This window comes from Tachyglossus aculeatus, chromosome X1 (assembly GCF_015852505.1).
Source record: "Tachyglossus aculeatus isolate mTacAcu1 chromosome X1, mTacAcu1.pri, whole genome shotgun sequence".
NCBI classification, from domain to species: Eukaryota; Metazoa; Chordata; class Mammalia; order Monotremata; family Tachyglossidae; genus Tachyglossus; species Tachyglossus aculeatus.
In genome coordinates this window covers 2,517,698-2,525,853 of record NC_052101.1, presented here as the reverse complement: position 1 = coordinate 2,525,853, position 8,156 = coordinate 2,517,698, and the positions used below count along the sequence as shown (strand labels likewise).

Here is an 8,156-nt window from a genome sequence, read left to right as displayed (position 1 = left end):
CAATACCAAGTGAATCATATCTGCTCCTACAGAAGAGGTTAAGATAGAAATATCTCCTCAGACGTACATCTCAACATGTGCTGACAGAAAATTTTACGAATCATTGAACTCCTGCATAGCTCCATTCCCATCTCCTGGAAAACATCTCTAGAAACACAGATGCTCCTAACTCACTTGAAACTCTAGCTCAGCCAAGGTACAAACCTGGCATCAGATCCCAGGACCGCGGAGACGTTCGTTCTCTGGTTTCCTGGGGCAGCTTAAGCCTAGGTAGAACTGGCTGGGCACAACTTCTGAGTGGCCAACGAGGGTGCCGTGGTGTGACGTGTGTTCATATTTCCCTACCCCTTAAGAACATCCAGCCATTGCCCATCCACCTCTGCCTCAAATAGATACTCCTTACCACAAGCTTTAAAACCCTCAATCACCTTATGCCCTCTCACCTCACCTCACTACTCTCCTGTTACAACCCAGACGGCACAAGCACACTTGGCTCCTCTAATGCCAAACTTCTCACTGTACCTCCATCTCATCAATCTTGCCTTCATCCTTTCGCCCTCATCCTGCTTCTGAATTTACTCTCACCAGCTTCAAAGCCTTATTGAAGACACATCTACTCTTAGAGGCTTTCACTGACTAAGCCAGCGCTTAGAACAGTGCTTGGCACATAATAAGCATTTAACAAATATCATCATTAATGTTATTTCTTCTTCTCCCCCTTTCCTCATCGTTGTTCTTGCATTTGGAGTTGCACCTTTTATTCACCCCTCATCATCCCCTTAGCACTTATGTACATATTTATAATTTATTTATATCGATGCCCTTCTCACCCTCTAGACTGTATGCTCATTCATTGTGGGCAGGGAAATTATCAATCAACTCTGTCATAGTGTATTCTCCCTAGCACTAGAACAGTGTTTAGCACACAGTAGGCACTCAAAAAATATGACTGGTAGATTGATTGACTGAGATAGGAAAAGCGGAACAAGGCAGTTGTAGTCCCTAATAGAAAGCCGTGACATAAAAATTTGTACAGCAGGACGTGTAGAAGATAAATCAGCCATCCCCATTTAAAACTTCCCACAGTGAATATAATAATAAGGCTTTCAAGTTTGATAGCTAATGGCAGCACAGGGGGTGAATCACCCAAGCTGGATAACAATACTAATAATAATGGCACTTATTAAGCACTTACTATGTGCAAAGCACTGTTCTAAGTGCCAGGGAGATTACAAAGTGATCAAGTTGTCCCACGGGGGGCTCACAGTCTTAATCCCCATTTTATAGATGAGATAACTGAGGCACAGAGAAGTTAAGTGATTTGCCCAAAGTCACAAGGCTGACAATTGGTGGAGCCGGGGTTTGAACCCATGACCTCTGACTCCAAAGCCCGTGCTCTTTCCACTGAGCCACGCTGCTTTTCTGGATGAAGGGGGAAGGTGAGGAAGGAGGAAGATGAGGCTAGATGAGGCTAGAAACATAGTGTGGCTTAGTGGAAAGAGCACGGGCTTGGGAGCCGGAGGTCATGTGTTCTAATCCTGGCTCCTCCACTTAGCTGTGTGACTTTGGGCAAGTCACTTAACTTCTCTGTGCTTCAGTAAAATGGGGATTAAGACTGTCCCACTGATTGCCTTGTATCTATCCCAGTGCTTAGAACAGTGTTTGGCATATAGCAAGCACTTAACCTTAATCTTAACAAATATCATCATTATTATGAGAAGCAGTGTGGCTCAGTGGAAAGAGTCCAGGCTTGGGAGTCAGAGGCCATGGGTTCTAATCCCAGCTCTGCCACTTGTCAGCTGTGTGACTTTGGGCAAGTCACTTAACTTCTCTGTGCCTCAGTTTCCTCATCTCAAAAATGGGGATTAAGACTGTGAGCCCCCCGTGGGACAACCTGATTACCTTGTATCTACCCCAGCACTTAGAACAGTGCTTGGCATATAGCAAGTGCTTAACAAATACCATAATTATTGTTATGTATGTAATTATTATGTACATATTTGCAATTTTATTTATTTGTACTGTTGTCTGTCTCCTCCACTCTAGACTGCGAGCTCGCTGTGGGCCGGGAATGTGACTGCTTATTGTTTTGTTGTACTTTCCCAAGAGCTCAGTATAGTGCTCAGCACACGGTAAGCTCTCCATAAATGTGACTGAATGAATGAAGAAGTCTTGGGCTTTAATCTCAGCTCAGCAACAAGCTCCAACATTGGCTTTTGGGGGAGAAAGGCACTCCATCAATCCAAGGCTTTTCTTGACATCTTGATTGACATGAACCTTTACTCTGAAGGATCATAGTGAAGCCAAAGTCAAGACAGCCACAACAGAAGAAGTTGGTGGAGACGGCAATTTTCCATAAATGGACATCTCTGCAAAGGATCATATTTGACTTAGGGCAGTTTCATCTGCATTCACTCTACAATGCACAAACAAAATTAAAATTTGAGGCCCTGCTTGATATACGGGGCATAAGGTGCAACCCATGAATAAAGATTATTTTGTACATTCAAATTATTTTCACAGCAGCTACTGCAATTTTTAAGGTGACTTTTATATCCCCTTGTGGATCAACTTCCTCCACTCTTTAAGATGGTGTCTAATGATGACTTATTGTGTTTGGGGACTACGAAGTCCACTGTGTGACACTCCATCTTTCCTGCTCTAGGTACCTATCCAGTGTGACCAAAAAATATATATTTAAGATATTTGTGGTGTTTGTTATTTATGCTGTGGTAACCCATTGGGATACAAACAAGATGAGCAGGCTGTACACAGCCCCTGTCCCACATGGGGCCCATAGTCTAAGCGGGAGGGAGAATCCCTATTTTATAGAAGTGTAACCTGAGGCACAGAGAAGTTAAGTGACTTGCCCAAGGTCACACAGCTATGACCGCTGACTCACAACTGCCTGCATTTTCACCATAGCCTGCCCTTGAACTGCCAATTGCTACCCTCTTTCTCTGGCTCTGTGGATATGGGTGGCTGTTGGGCCCAGTGATCTGCCCCCATCAGAAATACAATTCTCGTTGCGATATGGTGTGTCCTTATGGCTTTTGCAATCCAGAAACACTACCCCGTCGTCAGAAGGCACAGCATCAGCCTGCCAACAGAATTTGTGGCTGACCCCCCATCCAGGTAAAATGGGGAAAACACACTGACCCTAGAGCATCAGATTAGAGCTGGTAGAGAATGCTCCAGGCTCGGTAGAAAATGAGGGGGTTCGACAAGCTAGAGGTGGGGTGCGCTCCACTTCAGGCTGGATTATTTTCTGTCCTGAGGGTGGGTCTCAGCCTGATCTCCCCTCCTGGCACCCCGTCCCTCACCAGGGCTGACTCCCTCCCTGCTCCTTAAGGGGAACGGAGTCAGAATCAGCCTCTCCTGAACCTTGCTCTCCAATCCCAGCTCTGCCAACTGCTTGTTGTGTGACCTTGGCCAAGTCGCTTAAATTTTCCATGCCTCGCCTTCCACAACTGTAAAATAGGGATTAAATTCCCATTCTCCTTCGGATTTAGACTGTCACTCCCCTGTAGGACAGGGATTGCGTCCAACTGGATTAACCCGTATCTACCCCAGCATTTACAGCATTTACAGCTCTGCCAACTGCTTGTTGTGTGACCTTGGCCAAGTCGCTTAAATTTTCCATGCGTCGCCTTCCAAAACTGTAAAATAGGGATTAAATTCCCATTCTCCTTCGGATTTAGACTGTCACTCCCCTGTAGGAGAGGGATTGCGTCCAACTGGATTAACCTGTATCTACCCCAGCATTTACAGAAGTGCTTGACACTTAGTAAGAGTGGAACAAATACCATAATAATAGTAATCTTAATAGATCATTATGTAATAGAGAAGCAGCAGAGCTCAGTGGAAAGAGCACGGGATTTGGAGTCAGAGGTCATGGGTTCAAATTCCCGGCTCTGCCAACTGTCAGCTGTGTGACTTTGGGCAAGTCACTTAACTTCTCTGTGCCTCAATTCCCTCATCTGTAAAATGGGGATTAAGACTGTGAGCCCCCTGTGGGACAACCTGATCACCTTGTAACCTCCCCAGCACTTAGAACAGTGCTTTGCACAGAGTAAGCACTTAATAAATGCCATTATTGTTATTATTAATAGAGAAACCACATGAAGATAAGCAGAGTAATATCAACAGCATGTAACATAACAGTCAATTCAGAGGAAAGTGTACTAAACACAACTCTTCACGGATTTTAAACAATTTGATTCTAACCGATTACCATGTCAATGAGTCCCATGTGGGACAGAGACTGTGTCCGACCTGATTAACTTGTATCTACCCCAGTGCTTAGAACAGTGCTTGGCACATAGTAAGTACTTAATGAGTACCTTTTTCTTCATTTTGAATCAATCAATGGTATTTTTTGAGTGCTTACTATGGGCAGAGTACTGTACAGAGCGCTTGGGAGAGTACAATATAGCATCATCATCATCATCAATCGTATTTATTGAGCGCTTACTGTGTGCAGAGCACTGTACTAAGTGCTTGGGAAGTACAAATTGGCAACATATAGAGACAGTCCCTACCCAACAGTGGGGTCACAGTCTAAAAGGGGGAGACAGAGAACAAAACCAAACAGTAACAAAATAAAATAAATAGAATAGATATGTACAAGTAAAATAAATAAATAAATAAATAGAGTAATGAATATGTACAAACATATATACATATATACAGTTAGCAGACATGTTCCCTCCCCATAAGGAGCCACATAATGGCCCCACCATCCATCCTGAACTTGGCTACTGATTAGGATGTACGACATTGGAAATCTCAGGGAGTGAAAGAGCTCTGAAACCGCCCAGCAGTATGGGAAGAGTAGAGTGACCTAAAGAGTGATCAAAGTCAGCAGTCTGAGAATTTGGGAGGTCAGTATCCTCCCCCTGAGGAAGACCTGGGCTGTTTCACGAAAGCGAGTGAAATGGAAATATTTTCTCCCAATTTACTTCTTTCTGTTGGGAAAGAGGTGTGCACACTCTCAGTGGGGTTCAGATCATCATAATTATGGTATTTCTTAAGCACTTACTATTTGTCAGGAGTTGTACCAAGTGCTGGGATAGATAAAAGCAAATCAGGTTGGACACAGTCCCTGCCCCATGGGGGGCTCACAGTCTCAATTCCCATTTTACAGATGAGGTAACTGAGGAGCAGAGAAGTCAAGTGACTTCCCCAAGGTCACACAGCAGACAAGTGGTGGAGCAGGGATCAGAACCCATGACCTTTTAAATACCACCCGTTCTCTATCCACTATGCTCTTCCTCAGTGGGAAGAGGGCTAAACTCCTTTCTGACCTGCTTTTGACATCAGGGGCTACCACATTCTCTTTGAAACACAATCATAACTTGGAAGGGAATTGTTACATTGCATTTCCCCAAGTCCTTAGTAATAATAATGACGGTATTTGTTAAGAGCTTACTATATGTGAAGCACTGTTCTAAGTGCTGGAGGGATACAAGGTGATCAGGTTGTCCCACGTGGGGCTCACAGTCTTAATCCCCATTTTATTTAGTTCAGTGCTCTGCACACAGGAAGTGCTCAATAACTATGATTGAATGAAATGAATGAAAGAATCGATTAATCCATCATATTTACTGAGTGCTTACTGTCTGCAGAGTGTTCTACTAAGCGCTTGGGAGAGTGCAATATAACCGATTTGAGAGACATGTTCCCAGTTTAGAAGGAGCTTACTTCCCAGGTCCTTTCCTCTCTGTAATTCTATATCATTGTATGAAATCAAAGTCCGTTTCATGGTGATTAAAATACTGTCTTCCACGGGGAGATAAGGAATCAGTTTTGCTGTGTAATTAAAAGTTTTCAGGCTATCATTGCTTTTGGGATTGGGTTTCTAGTCACCATCAAAGAGACTTTTGCAACCAAACGTCTCTATTGCTCCTTCTATTATTAGTCAATTATCATCATCGCTGGCAGTGTGGCTCAGTGGAAAGAGCATGGGCTTTGGAGTCAGAGTTCATGGGTTCAAATCCTGGCTCCGCCAACTGTCAGCTGTGTGACTTTGGGCAAGTCACTTAACTTCTCTGGGCCTCAGTTACCTCATCTGTAAAATGAGGATTAAAACTATGAGGCCCCCCCTTGGGACAACCTGATAACCTTGTAACTTTACCAGTGCTTAGAACAGTGCTTTGCACATAGTAAGTGCTTAATAAATGCCATTATTATTATTATTATTATTAGTTCAAGTATTCAGTTTTCTGCATTATTCAGATTCTGATTTGTGAACTATTCCTATATACAATAAAATATTCTAGTAAAATGATTATTCATTCATTCATTCATTCAATCATATTTACTGAGCGCTTACTGTGTGCAGAGCACTGTACTAAGTGCTTGGGAAGTACAAGTCGGCAACACATAGAGATGGTCCCTACCCAACAACGGGCTCACAGTCTAGAAGATGATGCTCTTCACCTCTCCTCTAAATTGGTCAGTGTGGCATTAACACTTGGCTCTACAACTCAGCTGCCACAGAAAAGTGAAAAACATGACTTATCAGGCACGAGCTAGTTAGGTGTGTCCCCCTAACTCAATAAAAGCTAAATGTTCTATACGTAATACCAAAACACTGGCGATTCATCATCTATTGGCTCAAATGAATTATTCTCACCGACAGATTAATGGGTACAGTGATATGAAACAACTTTCTGAAAAAATTGGCAGAGTTAACCTACATCAAAGAGAAACTGGAACCTGAGAGTCAATAATCTACTGAACTGTACTTCCAAAAGCCACCATATGTCCAGCAAAGTAAAAAAAAAGAAAAAGAAGACAAGTGGCTTTTGCCATTACTTATAATAAATAGATGAGCTAGAACAGTAAGTCCTCTCAGTAGACTAATCAGTAGAGTGACTCAGACTCAGATTTAAGCAATGAAAACTTTGTGGAACACAGCAATGCCTGTGGCCCAGCCCAGTGCATTTGCTGCTTTTATCCACTGTCAAGAAATGTCTTTTTTGAAGCTCATTAACACAGAATAATCTTGGTAATTGCAATGGCACATTTTCAATACCACTAATACCATTAGTAATAATAGAAACAACAATAATAATAATTGCGGCTTTTTTAAGCACTTACTCTTTGACTGTGGCCAAGTCACTTCACTTCTCTGTGCCTCAGTTCCCTCATTTGTACAATGGGGATTAAGACTGTGGGACAAGGACAGTGTCCTATCCAATTATCTTCTATCTACTGCAGTGTTAAGAAGAGTGCTTGGGTCATAGTAAGTGCATAACAAATACCACATTTTTTCCCACTAGGCCACCTTGTTCCAAATGCTTAGGAGAGCACAACAGAAGAAAAATGGGTGTTCACTACCCTCAAACACTTGATAGTCTAATGATTTCCAGGCAGCGGCCTAGGTAAGAGGAACTAATTGGAAACCTCATTTCCTCTGTTCCCTTATCCCAAAATACCAGTAAAGATCTTTGCTCATCCTTTATTTAGCCTACAGCAGCAATAAAGTACTAGACTGGCCTTGTCTTATGCGGTCATGTTGTCTCCGAACCATAGCGACTCAGTGGGCACATCTCTCCTAGCATGCCCCACCTCCATCTGCAATCGTTCTGATGGTGTATCCACACAGTTTCCTTGGTCAAAATACAGAAGTGGTTTACCATTGCCTCCTTCTGCACAATAAACTTGAGTCTCTGCCCTCGACTCTCTCCCATGTCGCTGCAGCCCAGCTTCGGTGAGTTTTGACTTATAGCAGATTGTCTGCCACTCGCTAGCCTCTGGCCATGCTAGGAATGGAATGGGTATGCCTCTGCTTGACTCTCCCTCCCCTAGTCAAAACTGGTAGAGGACTGGAAACTCTCCAGATGCGACCTTGAGAGGGGAAAGTACTGGTACCATGGCCTATTTTCACCTAATTTGAAGAGTATCTTTAACTTCAACATAATACTTCTGTTCCCTTGTCTTCTGGTTGCCTCGATTGCAGTCTAGACTCTATTTGCACGTTAGGTGACCTTCATTTTGGAGGATGAATGCAATTACTGTCAGAGAGAAGATATCCTTGTTTCCTACCATTGGCCCCAGTGCTGTGAGCCCCCTGTTGGGTAGGGACTGTCTCTATATGTTGCCAACTTGTACTTTCCAAGCGCTTGGTACAGTGCTCTGCACACAGTAAG

The 8,156-nt window shown here is 43.3% G+C and overlaps 1 non-coding gene across 1 annotated transcript; it reads right to left on the bottom strand.

Annotated features, from left to right (window-relative positions):
• Nucleotides 1-7,727: 7,727 nt before the first annotated feature.
• LOC119920560 lies at nt 7,728-7,865 on the bottom strand. The gene has a single exon (XR_005448296.1). It is a non-coding gene; the product is annotated as a small nucleolar RNA SNORA7 (small nucleolar RNA).
• Nucleotides 7,866-8,156: the final 291 nt, after the last annotated feature.